General features: G+C 41.2%; 1 protein-coding gene and 1 pseudogene across 1 annotated transcript in view; one reads left to right on the forward strand and one right to left on the reverse strand.

The window, feature by feature from the left end:
• Window positions 1-25,579, forward strand: part of LOC135081443 (nucleolar protein dao-5-like) — a 190,512-nt gene that overhangs the window by 158,381 nt on the left and 6,552 nt on the right. The window lies entirely within an intron of this gene.
• On the reverse strand, window positions 16,785-18,512 carry LOC135081711 (trypsin, alkaline C-like; annotated as a pseudogene).

Here is a 25,579-nt window from a genome sequence, read left to right on the forward strand (position 1 = left end):
CCCTGAAGTAAAACCATGATACTTACGCTCCCTCGAAGCAGTGAGCAGCAGACAGGACGTACAACACATTGAGGATATTGGCAGCACAGGATTGCGACCAGGTGGTACCAAGAAGGTTACTGAACTCCACTTGAACAATAGATGGGTACTGTTCAATGGTCGCTTCCTGACCACCGATTATCCTGTGGAAGGCTGAGCAGCTGGATACTGGAAGAAGAAAAAGAAGAAGCCATATAGAGCTACGTCATCGTTGAAAAAAACTTGAGGCCACAGTCATTAAAAGATGGGGCTTGACAAAGAGTTCACAGTGAGAGAAGGTGTCGAACTACTCAATTTAGAACCCTGAACCACAAAAATTTAGCAAGTCATTGCTTGATGTAAAAAAAACTTTTAGGTAACAGCTGTGTCTTTATGTGTTACCTGGATATTAGTATAAAGGCCTTTTTAAGAGCAAGAGTGAGAGAGAAGCTTAGCAGGATGTGCCACCCGGGATTTCATCTACACTTTTTCATTGTTAGATAATGCAATCATGCCTCCTACGTTAAATAATGACTATTTACGAGGTGGTAAAAGTGACTTTTGATTGAGATATCTATTGGCCTGACTAGAATTACTTACCTGCTAACAGAGCCACGGCCAAAACCAAGAATTTCGCCATATTGCTGGTCAGAACCATGAACTAGTACTGAGGCACCAATGTTGAAAACTTCTTTTATACCAAAATACGTAAATGATACCATTGATCCATTTATTGCTGCTACTGGATTTACTCGACATGCCTATTTAGCGGCATGTATACATTTTATCTATGACGCGATAGTCACAGTCTGGTAATCTTAGGTTAAGAACGCTATATTTATTTACTAGATTTCCGCCCGCGGCTTCGCCCTAGTGGAATTTTGTCTGTCACAGAAAAACTTTATCGCGCACATCCCTGTTTCAAAAACCAGGATAAAAACTACCCTATGTCCTTTCCCGGGACTCAAACTATCTCTATGCCAAATTTCATGAAAATCGGTTCGTATAGATAACTAGCTGTGCCTGCCACTTTGTACGTGTGAAAATAGTTTGAATAATACAGTGTGAGTCACGTTAAAGTGTACATATGAAAATAGATGAAACTAGACCTATTTTTATCGACAAAAAAGAGGTCAAAAAATTTTTGAGATTTATTTTTTTATTTTTTACAGATTTTTTTTCTTCCAATTACTTATTGTAAAGAAAACGTAATAACTTTTAAACTAAGCGGTTTATCCTGATAAAATAAAAACAGTAATAATGCTAAATATCAGGCAATACTAACAAATACATAAAATACACAAAAAAGGCCAACAAATAATAAAAAATGATACTTTTTGAAAAAAATCTGCTTAAAAATTCGTGTTTTTTTGGTTATTTGATAAATTTCTCCAAAAAATGCCCCTATAACCGGTGGTTTTTATTACTTTGTATTATTTTCTATCGTATTACCTTCGTAAAACCAAAAATCGCATGTCTCTATCCCTATCACAACGTTTGCAATGATCGTTTGAACTAAGCCTCTCCGGGCGTGCCATTCAACGCTTCGTTAACAACAAAACTGAAAATGGCTCTAGATTTGTAATTTTGATAAAGACAAGTTAGATTTCAAATAAAAACAAAAGATTTCGAAGTAAAATAAGCATTTTAGTTAAAATTAAAATTGTCTCTACCTGTAGCGGAGAATAATGTTGTGGCAGGCCTTTGTTCAAAGGATCATAGCAAATGTTGTGATAGGGATAGAGACATGCGATTTTTGGTTTTACAAAGATAATACGATAGAGAACAATACAAAGTAATAAACACCACTGGTTATAGGGGCATTTTTTGGAGAAATTTATCAAATAACCAAAAAAACACGAATTTTTAAGCAGATTTTTTTCAAAAAGTATCATTTTTTATTATTTGTTGGCCCTTTTTGTGTATTTTATGTATTTTTTTAGTATCGCCTGTTATTTAGCATTATTACTGTTTTTATTTTATCAGGATATACAGCTTAGTTTAAAAGTTATTACGTTTTCTTTACAATAAGTAATTGGAAGAAAAAAAATTCTATAAAAAATAAATCTCAAAAATTTTTGGACCTCTTTTTGTCGATAAAAACAGGTCTAGTTTCATCTATTTTCATATGTACACTTTAACGTGACTCACACTGTATTTCCCGTTTATGCAAAATTTTTCTTTACTGCTTCGCTCCTATTGGTTGGAGAGTTATGTTATATGTATAGCCTAAAGCCTTCCTCAATAAAAGTCCTGAGATTAGCGCGTTCAAGCAAACACACAAACAAACTCTTCAGCTTTATAATATTAGTATAGTAGATTATGTACGTCTCTAGGATTTAAATATGATATACATAATATGCAACTAATATATAAATAATTTAAGTAGGTAGGTATCTGTTTGATAAAAACAGACCTTGGGGGAATTAGTCATGTTTTTAAATCCTAGAGAAACAATCTAACTAATTGTGTACCTTGGCTACTTATGGCTGATGAAAAAATCCAAAATCAAATCCCTTTTCACCTTAAGGTTAGTTCTCTCTTTATTATTTTTAAACTAGGTAGGTACATATTTTTCTTGTTTTATAAACTTAAAAAAAATGAATTGCCGAAGGTTTGAATCGAACCCACGATTTTTTAAGTTATTCGTACCCATATACTTACAAATCAATACCTATTATCATCAAGATCGTAGATCTCCCTTCTTCTTCTCGTCATGTCGACAACAAACCTACACAGTGTCAGCCCAAAACTCTGCAACAAGAGTGGCGTTGTCAGTAAGTAGCATTGATTAAAGGTTTTTTATTATTTTCTATTGACGTTCATAAGTGCCACTTGTGGTCTAAACTGAATAAATATTTTTGATTTTGATTTTGAACCAAACCAACGCGATCGCGTGCAGCGATGGCGATTAATGCATTTAAATGCGCGTTGGTTTGGCTGAACCTTAAATCTTACTGTGTGCAGTTAGTTGTTTGGGCACGCAGGGCACGATATCATGTGCTACGACATTCAAATCTCCCTTAATTATTTCTATACGCCCATAAAACCTTCCTAGTCATACTTAGTAAGCAAGAGGAAAAAAAATTAGTTTTCCGATAGCTGGGTCGACTTCCAATTTGTATGAACAATCGGCCGACCGAAGCGATCTAGTATAGGATCTGAACCAGTTGTGAACCATTCCTCTTATGCCTGTTTGGTATAGTTTGTCCAAAATAATTCCATAGTTAACTCTATCGTAGGCTATACTCATATCGAGTAGGTAGCCTACTCCATATTTTTTGTTATTTATTTCATCCAAGACATTCCTAACGTATTTTATAGATTGCTAAAGTCGTAGAGCGGTTTTTCCATGTAATCAATATCATTTCCATTGTTATCCAAGATTCAGTAAGCTTAGTTGTTAGCTACATAAATGGAAAATGCTCAGCTTTAAACAGGAAACTGTATTCAGATCACATAAAAAGCACAAAAGGCAAAAGCAACAGAATTTTTATCCAAAAACAAGATGGCTAACACCGTTGCTAGGCTGCAGTCCATAGACCACGGCCTAGCATCGGTGTTACCAGATCTGTCGCCAACATTCTCCCCCCTGGTAAGAACCTAGGTTCTTACCAAAGAAGCTACGGCGACAGGTCTAGTCTTACAATTTTACGCGCAGGTCGACGTAGGACCCCTGCGCTAGTCCGTACGTCAGCCACTCGCACGATCCCGTCTTTCCCAGGGAATACTTTCTCGACCCTACCACGAGGCCAAACACTACGAGGAAGATTTCCGTCAGCAATAAAAACTAAGTCCCCAATATTGAGGTTGCGGTGCTGGTTTGACGATGGGCCTCGAGGTAGTAAGTCGGGAAGGTATTCCTTCACCCAACGAGACCAAAACTGGTCAGCAAGTCTGACTGCCTTCTTCCAATTTTGCCTACTAATGAGGTCAGACTCGGTAGAAGCCGGGGCTGGTAAGCATGCGTTCGCTCCAGACAAAAAGTGGTTGGGGGTCAATGCCGGCGCTTCGTCGTGAGACACGGGCACGTGCGTCAGGGGCCTGGCGTTTACCACCTGCTCCACTTCGGCCAGCAGCGTAGCTAGGACTTCTTCTCTAGGCGCCCTTTCCTTGAGAACAACAGCGAGGCCTCGCTTCACACTTCGCACCAACACTCTCTCTCATGTGCCGCCCATGAACGGCGACGCCGGTGGTATAAATTCCCAGTCGATGTTGTTGGCAGCAGCAAAATTCCGGATGTACGTGTGGTCAATTTCGGCCCAGGCTTCCTTGAGAAGACGGTTGGCACCAACGAAGGCTGTCCCGTTGTCAGAGAGAATTTTGGTGGGACAGCCCCTCCGAGCGATAAATCTGCGGAGGGCCATGATCGCACTGTCCGCTGACAAACTCCCAACAACTTCTAAATGTACGGCCCTTGTGACCAAGCACGTGAAGAGGGCCACATACCGTTTCTCTCGCGATCTTCTGACTGCAACGTCCACCGGGCCGAAATAGTCCAATCCGACGAATGAGAAGGGCCGGTGATGATGTTGTAGTCGTTCCATGGGCAGATCTCCAATCGGTGGAACTGTTGGCGTGGCTTTCCTCATCCGACACACTCGGCACCGCGAGGCGATAGAGCGAACTGCTGGCCGAAGGTGCAGAATGGCAAATCTTTGACGCAGTTCGTTCACCACTGTCTCGTTGTTTCCATGTAAGGCCCAAATGTGATAACGAGAAATGAAGAGTCTGATCGTGGGATGTCGGCCGTCCAGTATAATCGGCTCTTTAGCTTCAATGGCAACTTCTGGAGCGGAACTGATTCTGCCGGTCGCCCTTAACAGGCCATCTTGGCATAACTTGGGAGCCAACTTGTTTAGCCGGCTCCTCTTTGGAATGTCCTTATTTTGCATCAGGCAGTCGAGTTCTTCGGCGAAGGAGTCGCGTTGAGTCTGCTTAAGGAGATACAACTCGGCGTTCTTGACGTCACGTGCGAGTAGCGGACGCAAACCGGGACAGCCGATTGTGTCGGCCGCGCGTGTCTCGCGTTCTCTCAGGAGACGCGTGAATTGGAAAACACGTGCGGTTGTCCTTAGTAGGCGCCGCCAATCCGAAAACCGTTCTGAAGACAAAGCAACGCAATTAATATTAACAGCCTTTTCACTGGTTTTCATTTCCTCGTCTGTAGACGTGATTTGATCGGTTTCCCGAGGCCAAGCTTCCTCTACTTGATTTAAGAAAGAGGGGCCTAGCCACCATCTATCTAGAGAGACTGAATTAGAACGAGTGGCGTCGTCTGCCACATTTAGAGCTGAAGGTACCCAACGCCATTCGTCCACATGCGTCTGCTCTGCAATTTCGCCCAACCGGTGACTAACAAAGGCTTTGTATTTACGAGAGTCACTCCTCACCCAAGCAAGAACGGTCTTTGAATCACACCAAAATACCCTACGAGAAGCTTGACCACGGTGTTCACTACATATCGTGCCAGCTAATCTCACACCAAGCAAGGCTGCCTGGAGCTCTAGTCGAGGGATGCTGGCTGACTTTAAGGGGGCTACTCTAGACTTGCTTCCGATCAGGGCGAGATGAGTGGTACCGTCGACAAATGTAAAGCGCCAGTACGCGACGCATGCATAAGCTACCTCGCTCGCATCTGTGAACACGTGAAGTTCTTGGGTTACACACTTTGCGATAAGTTTATACGAGCGAGGTATGCTTACGGCGTGAATCGACTTAATGCGACGGTACCACTCCTCCCACTGCTCTCGCTCTGAAGGAGGAAGCAGAGCGTCCCAAGAACTTACTAGCCGCCACGTTCTTTGAAACAGGATCTTACCTCGAGTCACTATGGGTTGTAAAAGTCCCAAAGGATCATAGACACGCATGAGGTCTCTAAGAACCTGACGCTTAGTAAATTTTGAAGGCAACGGAATGTCAATATCAATTTTAAAACCAAATGTGTCGTCTCGAGGATTCCAATGCATCCCCAAGACACGCACATCTGCCTTTTTCTGTGCACCCCCATCTAAATTGAGGTCGACATCAGTGGTATTGGTTTTGTGTAATTCAACAGGGATAAATTTCAAAGCTTCAGGGGCGTTGGACACCCAGGATCGCATCTCAAAGCCACACTGCTGGTGCACAAACTGCACATCAGCTGCTAGACGCGCTGCTGTATCTAAATCATCGCAAGAACCCAAGAAATCATCCATATAATGATCGCGAATAATAGACTCGGCAGCATTGGGATACTTATCCTGAAAGTCTTTAGCATTCCTATTTTTTATATAAATAGCCGTGAATGGGGAAGCTGATGCACCAAATATTAAAGATGACATCCTAAACTCCTTCAGCTGTTCATCCGGAGAATGCCAAATATACCGCTGGCAATCTCGATCCTCCTCCCTGATCTTAATTTGTGGAAACATTTCGCGTATGTCGCCATTTAAAGCGATTTGACCCTCGCGAAACCTCATCAAAATGCCTAGCAAAGATTGTAGCATGTCAGGCCCAGGGAGGATGAGCGAGTTGAGACTGACGCCCGAGGATGTAGCCGAAGCATCGTGCACTATCCTTAGCTTACCCGGCTTATTCGGGTTAGTCACCCCAAAATGGGGCAAATACCAGCGGCGCGACGACGAACTTGAGTTACCAAGGCTGTCATTACATTCCTCCGCGTAACCTTTCTCAACATATGCTTCTATGTTCACCCTGTATAATTCGGCGTACTCTTTATCTTTTGCAAACCGCCTACGTAAGCCTTCAAACCTAGACAGGGCTAAATGATATGATGATGGAATATTAGGTTCGTCTTCGCGCCACGGTAGACCGACTTCGAACCTCCCATTTTCGAGCCTACGTGTTGTTGTCTCTAATATGCTGATGGCCCTAGCATCCTCCTTGTTAATTTTGTTTTCATGTTTAATGCCTAAAGAGTCTAGTTCATAATAATACTTAATGAGACTGTCCAGTTTATTGTCTGACACGTGATTGAAAGAATGGGTAAATAAAACGCTGCGCGGCACCTCCCCGAATACAACCCAACCTAAAGCGGTGCGGGTGGCCACCGGCTCGTGCGCGTTGCCCACTCTATTCTCCCGGGAAATCAGCAAGGGCCAATCTGAGGTCCCTATAAGCACCTTAGGAGTCGCCATGCTAAAGATCAAGTCTTCAGATAAGTCCCGAAGATGATTGAAATTCGTGTCAGTAATCGTTACCTCTTGAGGTCGTAGCTTTAAATTAGGAATGGCACGAGCTTTATGGACCCGGTACGTCTCATTCCCGTGCTTGCCGCGAATATCAAAGTCGATGAATTTGACCGGAATGTTACTCGTTGTGCCAGTGATTGTATCAATAGTCATACTTTCCTCGATCCCGGTAACACCTAGCTGCTCTGCCAACTCCGAATCAAGGAGGGTTACCGTAGATCCATCATCTAAAAGAGCGAACGAATTTATTTCGCCTTTTGGGCCAGAAAGTACCACTGGTACAACTTTTAGAAGAATATTGGTTGCACACTCGCTTTTCGGCATGCAAGAATATGCGGCACCCGAACCTGCGTGATTCCGATCCATAGAAACGGAATTTGATGACAACTCACTGACTTTAGTCAAAACCTCCTTTGAAATATTTATTTCTTTTTGTTTGTCAAAAGGATTGACAGACGTTGATGTCAACGGAGTTTGACTGACGGGTGACATGACATTATTTACATTATTTACATTTTGAATTTGTGATTGCGAAAATTTACATAAATGCAGAAGTCTATGATGGAATTCTTCACATCCGTCGACTCCGCATGGCTTGGCCCTGCAGTACTTGTAATTGTGCTTGCCCTTGCGTAGACATTTTGTACAAGTTTTATTTTCGCGAACCCATGCTACCCGATCAAACACGTTTAGGGCTACGAACTTCGGGCACGTCTTGATGCCATGGTCTCCGGCAGCACAATACAAGCACTGCAAGGGCCCCCCATTGCCAGGTGATGGCAAATTTGATGGTACTGCAGATGGAAACGAAACTGTGTGATGATGAGCCTGTGTTATGCGGAACGGATACGAGTTACTGCGCTGCGGATATCCAGCATGCTGTGGTGCCGCCGCCCTAGGCCTGTCGCCTTGATGTGGAGCGTTGAAGATGTCACACGGGCCGAAATTCGCTTGCTTATCGGCTTCCACCTCCAGGAAGCGCGCGAAGACTTCAATTTGCGGGTGACCGGGCAGGCAGCGCTCCGCAGCGTAGTCGCACCACTTGCTTTGTAGTAGCGGGGTCAATTTTGACACTAGAACGTGAATAAGTTCTGGTGAATGTATGTAGGGTGAATTATTTAATAAATTGACTACACTAACGCAGTTTCTTACTTTGCTAGCAAAAATAGCCAATGCATTGGGATGAGTCCCAACTTTTGGTAGGCTTCTTATTGAACTAAGTTCATTAAGCACAATTTGTTGAGGCCGAGCAAAACGCGACTCTAAAGAAAGCATTACAGGCTCGGGGTCAGTAGCACATAGCAAGAGGGCAAGCACCGCCTCTTTGGCATCCCCGCACAAAGCATTGCGTAATCTTGCTATGTTCTCGCCTGCACTGAAATAGGCTTTGGTGTCATGGAATGACCGCTTAAATAAAAGCCAATCCGAGACGTGGCCGCTGAACTTGGGAAGCTCAGTATTACAAGCCTTTACGTTCGGTTTAGCCAATGACACCAAAGCTTCTGCCAGTTTCGTGATATCACTTACCGGGGCCTTGCTGACGTTACCGTTATTGCCTTCCTGGGGACACGAATCAAAGCGCAGGGCCTCTTTATGCAGCTGGCGAGTGATCTCCGGTGAACGTCGTGAGGCGTCGTGCATCTGCTCCGCAACCGGTGCAGGATGCACGGAAACATCAACCTCACCGTGTCCACACGGCAAACCCTCTTCGGGCGGCTCGCTAGCTGCGACTGAAGCTGCTCCTGTAAAAGTTCTCTCAACCCAGTCGGCTGTGGCTCTGCTCCTGGCACTGACTACTTCTTCCTCTGCCTCAATAGCCGCGACAGTCGCTTCAAAAGTGGCGTCTGCGGCCTCTCGCTCAGCCGCCGCGACAGCTGCAGCAGTAGCGGCCGCGGCTGCAGCGGTAGCGGCTGCGGCTGCAGCCTCCCGCTTCGCAATTTCAGCAAGATGTTGTTTGCGAGCCGCTTCCGCGGCCTTGAGGCGGGCGACTGTTGTGGCCGATGACGCAGAGGACGAGGAGCGAGCCTGGCTTTTGGCCTCACGGGCCTGTGATCTTGTAAGCATTTTGTAGCAAAAGAATTTAGAATTTTGAAAAACTGGTTTTTAAATCAGATCCGGCTCGAAACAGAATGTTAGCTACATAAATGGAAAATGCTCAGCTTTAAACAGGAAACTGTATTCAGATCACATAAAAAGCACAAAAGGCAAAAGCAACAGAATTTTTATCCAAAAACAAGATGGCTAACACCGTTGCTAGGCTGCAGTCCATAGACCACGGCCTAGCATCGGTGTTACCAGATCTGTCGCCAACATTAGTAATACCAGTATAGGCCTAGAATGCGCGCCGTGATAAGCGTTTACCTATCGCGTCATTTTATCGATTTACCGCAATAAGCACGTTATACATTTTGACGTCTAAAATCCTTCCTAATAATATACTCAACATCAAATAAACCGCACCTTCCGCGACGCGAACTTTAACGATTTTCTTCTGACACAATCATGGTGCCCCAACAATATTGGTGTTATTTGAAAGCCCAATAAATATCCTTAAAGAAAAACACATTTAATTTCTTAATAAATGATTAACATGTACCATAAATGTGGCTTGAAAAAATACCTCACTTTGGGCCCACCTATGGGATTAATTAGACCAATTTTTATGGTTATAAAACCAAATAATGATCTCACGTGTCCTCTTTAACAGATGGATAGCGATTAATCCCAACTTAATAGTTTTATAGCCATAAAAGTTGGCTTTAGCGTAACTACCTATTTTTTGAAGAAGTGACTCTGGATCCTTCCCTAGACACATTTTTGGGGTAAAAACCTTTCCTTTAATGAAATGAAGGTTAGAACTAGGCTTTTAAATGGTGCCAATATTGGTGGGAAGTGGGGATGCATACGTTTGAAAATGCTTGTCGCGGGAGGTGCGATTTATTTGATGTCGAGTGTATTTTAACAGTTTGTGTGGATGTTTAGATGTCTGGATGTTAACATGTTTGTTTGTTAGTCATTCACGCAAAAACTACTGAATGGATTTTGAAGAAACTTTACAGTATTATAGTTTCTTCGTACGCGTGGATCCCGTTTTACCCCCTTAGGAGTGGAGTTTCGTAAAATCCTTTCTTAGCGGATGCTTAACCCATTTAGCCCTACCGTACCCTATGTGGTACGGTATCTTTTTGAAAATATTTCGAAGTACCAAACTGTTGTTAATTTGTAAAAATGATTGTGACGGTAAGCTTAAAGTGATTATTTTACATAAAAATATTTTAAAATATGCTTTAACAAGTGGTTTCGGAAATATTTATGAAATTCCTCGACAGAAAACCAAAAAAATATTTACAATGTATTTAAGAAGGTATAATTTCTTATTACTCATGTTAAATTATGTTATTTATCAATTTCATTTTAAAAATAGAGTACAATAGATATATACAAAAAAAACATTATTCAGATTATTTTTATACGGTTAATTCCAGTCTAAAATAGGTGTACCGTATAAGGTACAGTAGGTCTATGCAGGAGCAAATCATGCGAAAAAATATAATTAATATTTATTATTTTTATTTGTTTTAGGCTATTGATGCTTCACTATATTGCCACAACTCATGAAAAATTTGATAATTTCAGCAAACATAAAGCAGTCTTGGTATTTTTCTACTGATGTCTTATCAGATGACCGCTAATGATGATCAGGTTGACGAAGATTTAGGCGATAAAGATAGTGTCAATGTAAATAATAACCCTCAGAGTTTTCTTCGATGGATTTGCTAAATTTCCATCATCGTGTTGCTAAATGCGATTATGGATAGCACTAAGCGTAACAAATCAGAAGAAGCCAAGTCTTCTTCAGCTATCCTCACTAACTTCGGGGAAGGTAGGAAAAAAGAACCAAATGTGGTAAGTATTACAGAAAACGTCTTACAAGATATGCCAAGTGTGATACTAGTGATCATGTGATTTTATTTTATTTTATATCATACAAAAATAAATAAAAATCTTCTTTGAACAACGACTATGTTTTGCTTGCTTATAGACCTACTGTACCCTATATGGTACGGGCTCCCCACGGCCCCCTATTTATGGATTATTTTTTAAAATATTTTTTTCATGATTATTAGGCTTCCCTTTGTAAGTTTTTGCTGAAAAATTTGTTTTTTTTATAGTTTTTTTTATTTACAAAAATAATTATCGGTCTAAATGGGTTAAGTACGTCATAAGAACAAAGATTATTCGAACGTAGAGTACCTACTGATACCGCAGTGGATGATAATGAGCAATATTCAAACTAACAGAATGCATTCAATCGCACGTCACAGCGTATGTAATGGTACTGTAGGTACATACGTTACTGGCAACCTGTTTCCTAAAACACGTATTTTGAAATAGTCAAAATGTTTTTGTGTCAAAGCCGTTAAGTTAATTTTTCCTCGCTTCCTTGACAGCTTGAAAATAAATCGTAGTATTTGTGGTTTGTTAGGAAGTGATGTATCTGTTACGAAGTAACTTATTAGTAATCTGTCTGTGGTAATACTTACTACCATTTCTTATGGCACACCATACTTACATTATGAAGGATAGGATAGGAGGATAACTGCTTTCACGCGATAACCGCCGTATCGATTTTTTTATTTATTTTTTGGTATAGAGATAGTTTGAATCCCGGGAAAGGACATAGGATAGTTTTATCCCGGTTTTAGAAACAGGGCCACACGCTACAAAGTCTTCTGTGACAAACAAATTTTCATGCGGGCGAAGCCGTGGACAAAAGCTAGTATACAAAACGATGAACGGACATCCATGGTTGTTTGGCAAAGCAAATTGAATTAAAAAAAAACAATGCAGTTCCTTTATTTACACAACCGCTTAACTAGTCAGTCAAACATGCCACAAATGCTTTTAATCATTTATTTGGTTTTTATTCACAACGAATGGTATGAAACATTTGCCTAGTTATTGTGATTCAAATTTACGGAAGACTGGAGCTTTAAGTATAATCCAAGAAGTCTGTAGGTCTGCTGAAATAGATAACTGGTGAAGGATTTCCTTAAACAGCAACAGAAACTATCCATGAAGTGTAGGGCGCGACCGCAGTGCTGACTCCAGGGAATGTCGAGTTCGCGCAGCCTTCGCCCCAAGAGACGACACCGACGAGGGTGGAGCCATGGTACAGAGGTCCACCAGAGTCTCCCTGACAGGCGTCTCGGCCTCCGACGTCAAGAAGACCAGCACAGATCATGTTCTCAGTGACGGGCCAGCCAAGAGTTGCGTAGCGCTCGCGGCAGATGGCGTGGTTGATGGTGAAGATTGTCACGTGCCTCAGAACGTCGGATGGGTGTCCTCCGAACTGAAAATTAGAAATGATACAGTTTTTGCTTATTTTGGTATTGGATCTTTATTATGACGAGTAATTCAAAATCAAAATCAAAAATATTTATTCAGTTTAGACCACAAGTGGCACTTATTTTCACAATAAATAATTTTGAATTTGAATTTATGAACGTCAAAATATAGCAAACAATAAAAAGAAAAGGTAGCCCTTATGGGGCACTTTACATGTCTCCTTATCTTTTGGGCCTTACCTATTCCTTAGATTTATTACACTCGGCTATAAAATACGTGATTAAGCCACAAATGTATAGGCCTCATTTAGAAGTAGGTACCTAATTACCTATAGTGGAAAGATCTTCGGGGAATCCTGCTGTAGGAGGAACATAGCCCTGAATACCTAGCCTAGGGTATTGGCAAAGTCTTTGCCGCAAAGAATCGGCTTTCTTCCAAAGTTTTTAATCGTTTTGACTGGGTGACGTTGCGTTAATACCTTTTATCAATTTAGTTTTCAGATTAAGTTTGGTCATTTAATGTATCGTAATAAACCAATTTCTCACCTGCGTGTGTCCCCACCCAGCGTGGATCACAGGCTGGTTATCAGGGATCACTGTGTTCGGGTTGGCGATGTACCCTGCCTGGACGACTGGGTTGTATTCCAAAGGCTCCGCCAGCCTCACAACGGTGATGTCTCCGTCGGCCCCCAACAGTCCATAGGTGGGGTGGTTGTATTCATTGGCCACGTTTCTGGTGAACCCACCGGAGTTGCGGAAGGTGGTGCCAGCTCGGATACGGCGTAGGGAGGGCGAGTAGAAGCTGGAATCGGAAAAAAGCATTTAGCTACATTATTTTATTGTTTACAGTACTAGTAGTTTAACTTTCCCCCGGGACAAACTTGACCTTAACGGGTTGGGTTTTTACTGGCAGTTTTTATTGAGATTATCCTAAGCTGTAGATCCTGGTTGTACAGGAGATGCAGCGGTGGGAATAGTCCCGTTTTTAGATAGGTATAGGCATTTCAGACACAGGACGTCCACTGCTTAATATATTCGTATAGTATTTCATTAGGGGTCTAAATAGGTAGGTATTGCAACATACATTTACAGAGCATCACTTGAGAACGGCTCGAACAATTTACATAGAGTGGGTTGCACCATCTTACTTTGACTCTACCAAACGCCAAAAATCTGTCAAATTCCATACAAAAACCACCGGTTAATGTTATAAGTTACGGTCAAAGTTTATCGGTGCAACTCAGCCTTATATTTTTTTCAGTCTTCAACAGTCAGAGGAGTATCACCCGGCAAGCGGAAGGTCGTGGTTATTTATTATTGTGTTAGGTACTTATTAGTAGGGATGGTTGAAATTTGAAATAATACACCCCCAGAGGTCTGGAATTATGTAGTGCGTCCATAATTGCGTCATGCGCACGTCATTTATTTTGTCAGGTAAACAGATAAGGGCACAAATGGCCCTAAACTTTTACTTATCAGATCATTATGTTGTTAAGATATGCGCTTGTATAATCTTTATCTTCAATGTGCACTGCACAGCTACTCTATGTAGGTACACGACAGTTATTATCATCAATCGAACTTCTCATTGGTAGGTAATGCGTTTAATACACGTATAGTTGTATCAGTTCCACATTCTAGGATGGCACAACTACCTGCCTACTTAAGCTCCACATTCAGTAACTGAACTGAACTCATAGTCACCTACTTCGACTACACGTCATATTTTGGATGTAAGTCAACTCATCCGTTTAACAGACCATGTGTATCCAGCTTTGGTTGTGTCATTGGTTCATGAAGAAAACTGGTTAACTGCCTCTTTAACCCTTTATAAAAATATGACAATAACTAAGATTATACTTACATGCCAGCAAAGCAATGGGCAGCAGACAGCACGTATCTGGAGCTGAGGATGTTAGCCGCACACGACTGCGACCAGGCCTGTGAGAAGATGCCCAGGAACTCCACCTGGACGATGGATGGATACTCGTTGATGGTGGTCTCCTGCCCCCCAACGATTCTGGGCGCTGCGTAGCAGCATCCTGAAAATGGGAACAATTTTTATATAGATATAGGTCTTCATATACTCAATTAAAATAAGAGTAAACATAGCTCGCAGAATTGCTAAAATCAAGTGGCAGTGGGCGCGACACTAAACTCGTAGAGACTGGCCGTTGGAGCAGAAAAGTTCTCGAGTGGACCCGCGGGCCGGATGACGTACCGTGGACAGGCCTCTCACTAGGTGGACCGACGATCTGATGAAGGTCGCGTGAAGAACCTAGATGCGGGCAGCGCAGGACCAGTTGTTATGGACATTCTTCATTTGGCTGAACGAACGAACGAAGAGTAAACCATTGAATTTAGTATTTCGGTGAGTGTAATGGAGAACTGTGCTGATAGATTATCACAGTTTTCTACTATATCAAGTTTTATAATACCTTTAACTGATAGTTAACCTTATGCAATTTTGTGAAAATTCGGGAACAAGTCTTAGGCCGACTACGGCGCTCGAAACTTTAAAGAAATCACTGAAGCATCTGTGGGTATTTTGAGTATTTTGGAACTCTTTGACGCTTTCAATCATAGTCCCATGAAATCCATCCATACGTGGTTTCGTACGCCTTGGCGTTGGAAAAAAATCTGCAGGAATTTTTAAGTACAATAATTTTTTACCTGCAAATAACGCCAAAGTCAGCAGCACGAGACGCACCATATTTGACAGCCTTGTCTTTACTCTAATTGATTACCAGTTTAACTCTTTTATACTGCAATAATTCACCACTGTTATCGTTTATTGTTTTATTTGCCTATTTACTACCGAATTGTTTATCGTTGATTAGACTTCCGGCAAGAATTCAGCTAAGTACCTACTTATTCAAAAACTTTTATTTTAGTAAAAAGTACCAAAAACAAACATTAACTATCGCATAATACAAAGGGCAGTTTACTTTTTCTCTCGATCTAGCTATAGCAAGGCTTGAGTTGTTATTTGAGTAAAAAAATAATAATAGATAGGTACCTAATCGAAATTTATACTTTTACTAAAATTTTAAGTTGTTTTAATATTTTCTTAATAATTCTAATTTGTTAAAGGTAGGTAGATCTGATCGAACAAAAATCAATGAGTATTAATATCGCTCCTTTCTGGGTGGTAATTAGGTACGTACAGTCAAACTTGAGATAAAATTGTCAGGCCCTTGTAAAACTATTGGTTTAAAGTGGAAAAGAAAAGCTATTATTCAAAACTTTAACATTCAGATGTTTACCTTTCTTTGCCTCCATTTAAAAATTGAATCCACAGACCAAAATTTAAATCATAGACCATAATATTATTAATCAACCTACAAGGTGGACCGACGACATCGTAAAGGTAGCGGGGAAGCGCTGGATGCAGGCCGCTACCAATCGATCAACGTGGAAACTGTGGAAAGCATTAGGGGAGGCCTATGTTCAGCAGTGGACGTCCTATGGCTGAAATGATGATGATGATGATGATGAATATTATTAATAATAGTCAAGGCTCTTGTATTGAACGAAAAACATGAAATCTACAAAAAGCTTCAAAATAATTAAAACTGTTGTGGTTCCCTGTGATAAAATACTTGACTATTGGCAGAAATAAAACACACCAAGACAATTTCGTTGCCATTATTCTTTTGACTTTGCTTGGGTAGTATAAAATTTATCTGAATGAGTATTAACAATTTTAACTAACTCCTTTCCAAATTACTATGGCAACATTTTCTTGACGAGCAACATTACTATGAACTTTGCTTTCGTATGTTTCAGATGCGTGTAGTAGATAGGTGTTTGGCTTAGACAAGGTTTACAAATTAAATTATACTTAATTAAGTATTATTGCAGCCTCAATGGGACTAATAAAATCTAGCTAGCCTAGTTGTTCTAACTATGCGTCTGAAAAATTCTCCAGTCATACAAAGTTGTCTGGAAGAAATCACGCCTTAGCAAGAAGACCGCTTTTTGCCTTTTTATCCTTTAGATATCTTGTGTTTGTAAAATTTTGTGTGGAGTGCAAAAAAGAGTTTAACATGTAAATTGCTTATTTATCTAAACCGATTGCGTTCGTTTCGTTTAGGTTCGTTCGTTCGTTTCAGCCGAAAGACGTCCACTGCTGGACAAAGGCCTCCCCCAAGGATTTCCACAAAGACGGGTCCTGCGCCGCTCGCATCCAGGCACAAATGCGTATAGGTAGGTTACAAAATACAAAACATAGATCAGATAATTTATTAACTTAAGAAGTTTACAAAACGGCAGTCTCCACGATCCAGTCTACGTATGACGCAACAGCAGTGCTGACTCCAGGGAAGGTCTCGTTAGCACAGCCATGGCCCCAGGATACTATTCCGATGAGAATGTTCTGGAAGTAGAGAGGGCCACCGGAGTCACCCTGGCAGGCGTCGCGGCCTCCCACGTCCAAGACACCAGCGCAAATCATGTTCTCGGTCACGACGTACCAAGGCTCGTCGAGCATCTCGTAACGTTCACGGCATAGGTCATTGTTGATTGTGTAGATTTGGACATCCAAGAGCACTTCAGAATCTATCCAATTGTGCTGCAAATTAAAAAGGCAAGATTGATTACTTTTATTGAACCTGAATAGCAAAATCGTTATCAGTAGGCCTAGGATGCACGCCGCGATAAGCAATTATCACGCCATTTTGTTGATTTTGCCCATACATTTTGACGTCGATAAAGTATATTACGGCGTGCATCCTAGCCTGGCAGGTCATTTCTTGTCTCCACCGCAGAAACACGGCCCTTTCTAACTTGCCAGAGGCAAATGGAGGATTGCGTCTACAGTTTGCATATTTGTGTCTTCTCTTACGACGTTCACAAAAAGAGTGAGGCAGTCATGTCCTGCTCTTCCTGCAGAGCAAAAAGTAATCCCAAATAGTTATCAATGACAGTTGAAACCCGTTTCTAGAAAAAGATGACCAAGAATCAAGAGATTTCGAAAACTATAGTATCCAAACTAGGTACATTCTTACCGCAATCGCTCCCCATCCTGCGTGAACAACTGGAACATTGTCGGGGATGACAGCTCCTTGGTAGATGAGGGTGGCTTGCTGGATGACCGGGGTCAGAGGGAGGAAGTTCGACAGCCTGACGACAGTGATGTCACCGTCGTAACCAATTAAGCCGTAGCTTGGGTGGTTAAATACTGTATCCACGTAGGCTAGGACTCCTCCAGTTTTTTGATAGGTAGTGGTGATGTGACGACCTCACACGACGGAGATGTGGTGCGTAGAGCCTGGAGTAGAAACAAAACAATACATAAATCTCCATATTAATTTGCAGCCGTCGTTCATTCGTTTCAGCCAAATGACGTCCACTGCTGGACAAAGGCTTCCCCAAGGATTTCCTTAACGACCGGTCCTGCACTGCCCGCATCAAGGCTCTTTCCACGACCTTCACCAGATCGTCGTTCCATCAGATTTTCAGCTATACCTAACTAAATTGGTTGAAAGTGTCCAACTGCTTTAAAACTTGAAAATTAAGACAAGTAGTTTAGATCAAAGGAATTGCGCTCATTTTATAATAATAATTGATAGTGCTACTAAATGCGTAAATTCAAACTATCTTTTGGTTAGACATCTACTTGAAGAATTAAACGCAAGACTTACGGTCCATCAAAACAGTGAGCTGCAGACAGTACAAATGCTTAATTCAAGATATTGCCGGCGCAGAACTGGACCCAAGCACCTGGCCTTCCACCTGCAGTATCTAAGGGTACTGCTCGATGGTAGTTGGGTTTCCTCCAACAATTCTATTAGATGCATAGCAAGCACCTACAATAAGAAGAAGAATAAAGTGAAATATAAAAAAGCATTACGAGATTTGTTTCTAATTACAAAAACAAAAATGTATAAAATCATTATAAAATTAAAATACCTGCAAGAAACAGCAAAGATAGAGCTACAAGACGTGCCATCGCGAACGTGCCAGTCACGATTTTAAATAATGACATCCAATATTTAATATCACTGTTCGTTTGATTGTTTTATAATTGTCGGCCGTTTGGTGTAGTGGTTCGGAACGGACTACTATTCCGGAGGTAGCGGGTTCGATTCCCGCACAGTACAAACATTTGTGTGCATGAACATAATTGTTTGTATTGGACTGGGTGTTTTCTATGTATAATAAGATAAGTATGTATTTACAAAAAAAGTATTTAAGTATGTTTATATCCGTTGTCTAGTACCCATAGTACAAGCTTTGCTTAGTTTGGGACTAGAAGCGCAGTGTAAAATGTCTAAGGATATTTATTATCTCTTTATTCAATTTCCTTCTTATTTTTAATATTTTTTTTACAATGTAAATTATAAAAAACTAAAAATACATTATAAAAAAAATTCTTAAAAATAGTTAATCCGCTGGTAGCGGAGCAGGGCCCAAGCTACCGTTGGTCAGGGTCACAGGCTGAGGAACCTCCGGACAATGCGTGCCGTGCTGAGGATCACCGCCTTTTGAATCTGACCCTTGAGCCAACCATCTAGCGAGAGCTTCTTTAGATGTTGGTCGAAGCTCTTCGCTATTAGCCCGTTCGCCGAGACAACTATCGGGACAATGATCGTCGAGTCAACATCCCACATGGCGGTCACCTCGTGGGCCAAGTCAAGGTATTTGCTTTGTTTTTTAAGGATATTTATTATTATTATTATGTTTGTACGCTTTGGAGCTCACGGGTCAAAAGTGGCCCGGTCCTTTATAAGGCTTGCGTGGGGATACAGATCCAACACGTAGAGGCCGTTTTAAGCGCAAAATAATCGACAAAAGTAAAAGTGGTGCACATGCTGGATCTAGTCTCTGACTATATCATGGGATGTAGCCAGTCCAAGTTCCGTACCTACAATAGACAGATAGGATTCATGAAGTAGTAATCTGTGAATTAAATATTAAAGAAGCAATAGATAAAAATTATAGCTATACTCCTTTAACAATAAAAAAATTATAGGTACACTTACCTACAGTACCCGACTTCCGTACGCGTAAAAACTCTTATCACCTAGGGGAAAGAAAAATAGTAAGAAAAAATTCATAAGATGCGGTCAAGCCGGAAAGGAGGATTTTTGTTACAAACACTAGAATTTTCCCTGCGTGGTCAAATCAGAAATAAGGAAGATACGCAGGAAAACCAAAGGGACCGATATAGCCCGCTGGATTGCTAAAAATCAAATGGCAGTGGGTGGGGCACATAGTTCGTAGAGATGATGGCCGTTGAGGCAGAAAAGTTCTCGAGTGGCGACCAAGGGCCGGAAGACGTAGCGTGGGCAGGCCCCCCACTAGGTGGACCAACGACCTGGTGAAGGTCGCGGGAATATCCTGGATGCGGGCAGCGTAGGCTTTTGTCCAGAAGAATTTCCTAACGTGTGTACCTGATAAAAAACTTAAACGGATATTTTTCCTTATCATAAATAAAGAAAAAATACCTAAATGGAAATTTCAACCTGTATTATCATGTTATCTAAATCCGTAATTCGGATCATATCTATTGTTACAACAAAACCTACTTAAAATCCAATAAAGATAACATCTGTGATAATTCATTGATGATGGCCTGACCTGGTGGTTCACGTATCGGACGGACTGCAATGTTTGTGTGATAAACATGGCTCTTGATAGGATGACATCTTACCAAAGTATATTAAATAAGTATGTAATTTCGCCATTTTTTGAAGGGTGTTTGTGATTAGGTTTAAATAGTTTTTTTTTATAGTCGAACCTTAGGTTGAACCAACCTAATTTTTCTATCAACTTCCAAAGAAAGATCTCTATCTTTATAATGATAATTAAGAAAAATCATTTTTAAATAGAAATCTTTTATTATGAAATATTCTACAACACGACGACATCCCGCGACCTTTACCAGATCGTCGGTCCACCTAGTAGTGGACGTCGTTTGGCTGAGACGTTTGGCTGAGACGACGACGACATCGTAAAGGTAGCAGGGACGCGCTGGATGCTGGCCGCTACCAATCGATCAACGTGGAAAGCATTAGGGGAGGCCTATGTTCAGCAGTGGACGTCCTATGGCTGAAATGATGATGATGATGATAATTCTACAACACAGCAGTTTCTACGATCCAGTTCACGTATGAAGCGACATTGGCGTTGACTTCGGGGAAGCCTGCGCGAGCACACCCCAGGATACTACACCGATGAGAATGTTCTGGAAGTACAGAGGGCCACCGGAGTCTCCCTGGCAGGCGTCGCGGCCTCCCACGTCGAGGATACCAGCACAGATCATGTTCTTGATGACGATGAATTAAAAACAGTATATTTACCTGCAAATACAAGCAAAGATAAAGATAATAAACGTGCCATCGTAAATGTTGCGAGCCACCATGTAGAATTTCATAATCAAGTTAAAAAATTAAATAATCAAGTTCAATATTTATATCGTTGGTTAGTGTTATGTAATTGATCTACTTTATCCCAGTATAAATTAATATGATTTATTTAATCCATCGTCACGTCTATGAATATTATGAATAAAAACGGAATTTCCCACGTCCTGTCAATTTCAGCTACGAATTTAAGTTCCGTACACTGAAAATTGATTCATGATGAGAATCTACGGGCTTATTTGAGGAAGCTTATAAAGCTGTAATAGGCGCTTTTAAAAACAGAAAATGAAATCCGAATGCTTTCAACAACACTGTCGTCGTTAACTGCACATAACTAAGTACTTCACTTTTAGCTTTTCTAAGCTATCACTAACATACATCGGAAATGTACCTTTAAACTCTAAAAGAAAGCTGTTGTGTGTGTGACTTAATAATGATAAGATGTTATTGGTATTTTTCCATACCATTACATAGAATTAAGGAATTCTAAAAACTAGACCGCTCATGTTTCATAATATTATCTAAATCCGATATTCGATCCGTATCTATTGTTTCAATAACACCTACTTAAAAGTCAATATTGATAAATAACACAAACATAATAATAATTATTTCATTTTGACATGAATCAGATAAAATTAAGGGAAACTTCGTGATAGTAATCGTTAGGACTTTGGACAAATTTTATTTGTAAAAAAAACCTATATAATAACACAGAGTTTAGTTGTCGTCGTGCTCTTAACTGCAAGAGTCTGTATTTAAATTTTCATAGAATAAATAACTACCTATTACTTCGTTCGTTTCAGCCAAATGACGTCTTCTGCTGGACAAAGGCCTTCCCCAATAATTTCCATAACGACTGGTCCTGCGCTGCCCGCATCCAGGTTCTTATTACCTACTACCTACTTCTTCTTCTGATTCGATTCGCTCTTGCCAGAGCGGTCGTGGTCACGTTGAGGCGTAGTTCACATCGGTTGTAGAGGCGGATACAACTCTTCGCACGATCTCCCGCCATCTCTCTCTATTGGCAGACTGTCTGGTGCAGTCACATACGCCGTCTCCCACTGCCGATTTCACTTGGTCAGTCCAGCGCATAGGTGACCTGCCACGCGATCGGCTTCGACTTTTCCTTGGACGACTAGTCGCTCTATGGACTTGTCATCCTGCTTTGAAACATGTTCGAAGTATTGCAGTATGCTCGACTGTACTACGGCTGATAAACGCTGAGTGATACCAAGCTCCTGGAGTATGGTCACATCACATTGGTACAGGACTCTGTCCATGGTATCCCGAGCATCTTCCTCCAGCACCTATCTTCCTCTTTTTCAAGTTGCGTACTGTCCATGTCTCTGCTGCGTAAAGAAAAATGGGGAATTCAAGCGCTCGTACCAGTCTAACTTTGGTGGCTTTGGTAATGTTGCGATTCCTCCATAACTTCCTTAACTTCTCCATCGCAGTTCTGGTTAAGTCGTACTTAGGCTGAATCTCGCAAGTCAGTGGCATTAGTGACGGGCAATGTAAATAAAAGCAAAAATTTTAACGTTTTAACCGATTTGACGAACAGATTTTCATCTTTACAAAAACTTTTAAACGTTCTATCGCATGTTAATCGAAACCAACTTGCATCTTTAATGCAAGATGCTTCACAAGCGGAGAAGATTGAATTCAAATTCAATCCTCCCTCGGCTCCCCACTTCGGAGGTGTTTGGGAGATACAAATTAAAGCGGCTAAAAGTCATTTATATCGGGTCGTTGGCGATCAAGTCTTAACTTTTGAAGAGCTGACGACACTTTTCGTACAAATCGAAGCCATTTTAAATTCGAGACCGTTGTGTCCCGTAAGTGCTGATCCCAGCGATCTGTCAGCATTGACACCAGGTCATTTCTTAACGTTAGAACCGTTAACAGCGGTCCCCGATGAAGATCTTTCTTCCATTAACATTAATCGGTTTCATCGGTGGCAGTTGTTGCAATCTTTCCATCAGAATTTCTGGTCCAGATGGAAACACGAATATCTTAACTCTTTAACGCAACGCGCTAAATGGACTAAAGATTCAAAACCATTAGCTGTAGGATCGATGGTCATCATTAAGGATGACAATCGAGCGCCGTTACACTGGACCCTCGGTAGGGTACAGCAGCTCATTGCTGGAGCTGACGGAATCGTTAGAATCGCCATGGTTAAAACTGCAACCAATAACTTGATTCAGCGTCCATTGGTTAAGTTATGCCCTCTGCCAATCGAGGCCTAACTTAATATCAATCTCGTATCGTATTCGTATCATATCGTTTTTCGTAAACTTAGTTTTAGTTTTATCAATAGTTTATCGTATATATATATCGTTTATCAGTCTTAGCGTTAGTTATTAACCAGAAAATACCATAGATATTTTGGTGGGCGGGATGTTCCGTCATCGTAACTTTTCGTTTAATTTTCATAATAATCGTGGGTATCGATGTCTCTGCATAAGTATCGATGTAGTGACAAAACGCAGTCAAACGAGGCTGCTTATGCGCTCCGTCCTTCGAGTTGGATTTTTATTGACAACTTGAGGGCAGTCACGCTTTGGAGGCCGCACCGGTCACATCGCCATCTTCTATTCGTATCCAACGGGCCCGTCGACGCGTGTGCTAGTCACCCTCCCATGTGATCTCAACTTACCTCATCATCTACACGCCCAAATGTGCTAGAAACCGAAGGAATTCCCAACTGCTGTTACCCAAACTCGAGGTGGAACTGTCAACGATCTGCTCAAGGTACGTGAGTGCATAGTATTTTGTCATTGCGTACTGCTCGTACAGAACATCGATCCCTTTTTACCGGCAAGCCTTCTACGGTTTGATCCAGGTGTAGCAGGAAGCCACCAATCGCCTTTTTAAGGTTAGACCAGACCAACGCGTGCAGCTGGCGTGCACGATGACGATGGCGATGGCGACCAGACAGCGTGTATGAATTTGTAGCGATGTGTTCACATCAACGCGTCCTGTCATTGGTCGCGGCGATCTATGCAGCGTCTGCACGCAGCGATCAGCGATCATCGCGACATTTGTCACTGTGACGTTTCTGTTTTTTAAAATCGATGTAATAAATAGTAAGTAGGATCTGTTAAAAAGTTTTTACACAATTAAAAATGAATTATTCATAACATACCACTAGTCTGACCTACTTGAATAATAAAAAAGGTTTTAGGATAAAGTATCAATATCAGAATTTATTTTTATGTAATAAAGAAATTATTCTAGTTTTCTCGAGAACCTGCTTCTTCAACTTAAACTTACTTCTACCACTAGAAACACCTAGTTGATCAAAACTGATGTCTTTTTGTATGTTTGGGTTATTTATTATTAAAGACAAAAAATATATTTGGACTATTATGTACTCTGTGGTTTGGGTGCATAATGTAATTTCCTTTGCCTTAAAAAAAGTAAATGTCAAGATGACTGTTGCACCAAAAATGAAAATTGATTTTGATAGATGTTGTGTTGAGTTCTGTGTAGTTTTGTGCGATTTAACCAAGATTTAACGATAAGAACGACAATGGTAAAAGGTAATGGGGGCAAATTTTTTCCCTCAAGGAAAAAGATGGATTGGTTATAATCTTACTTGCCCACAAGGATACTGTACGAGCACGTCAGCATCGACCGCGACCTACAACATGCTAGCCGACTGGCCCATGAACCCTGAACGAACGTGCACCGTAGGCACTCTACACCGACGGCACATTGGACTGGACACATTGAATTGTGTACATTATGTAAATCTTGTATATAGCAATAGCATAACAGTAATAAACCAGATATCAACCGTCCGCGTTGTTTCATTTACCCCACTGAGGCCAAGAAAGCCTTAGTGCAGTCCTCCTTCCTATCAAACCTTTCTTTAAATCTAATTAAAAGGTATTGTTAGGGCTCTAGGGACTACAAACGAAGCCAGAAATAGAGCTTGGTTATGAGTAACCAATACCTACTACCTATACCGCATGTAATCCTGTCTCATTCTATAATATATGGCCGCCTGAATAAACTTGAGTGAAAAAGTGTTTCCACTGTCTCAATTGCATCAAAAGCTCCAAGCAAATTATTAAATTCAGTTTCCATTTTGCCGAATAAGCGTGATTGACAATATGCGTGACAGTTGTGGTGACAGTGACAACCTGCACGCGCAGTGATTGCCATCGCGGTCGCGGCAGTGTGAAACAACTTTTGCACGCGCAGTGGTCGCCATCGCCATCGCCATCGCTGCACGCGTTGGTTTGTCCGAACCTTAATCGTGGTGCGTTTGCTACATCGTTTTACTTCATCTACGCAGCCGCCATTATTTGAGATGAAAGCTCCAATATAAGTATGACTTAGGTCTTAACTACATGTATAACGTACCTACCTAGGTACTAGGCATGTATTAATGGCCGTCAATTTTGAAGAAATACATAAGTAATTCGTTAAAATAAATACATAATATAATGTATTTTATACATTTTAGGCAAAGAAAGTACAGTCTACGATGTTAGATAGAAAAATAAAACAACGACAATCTAATACAACAAAGTATTACAAACTTCGTGGCACTTTATTTAAATTCTTAGCTATGTTGAATATTAAGAAATGGTTGCCTGAGTTATTATGAAAGGAATAGAAACTGTCTCTATTTATT

The sequence above is a fragment of the Ostrinia nubilalis genome, chromosome 20 (assembly GCF_963855985.1).
Source record: "Ostrinia nubilalis chromosome 20, ilOstNubi1.1, whole genome shotgun sequence".
Classification (NCBI taxonomy): domain Eukaryota; kingdom Metazoa; phylum Arthropoda; class Insecta; order Lepidoptera; family Crambidae; genus Ostrinia; species Ostrinia nubilalis.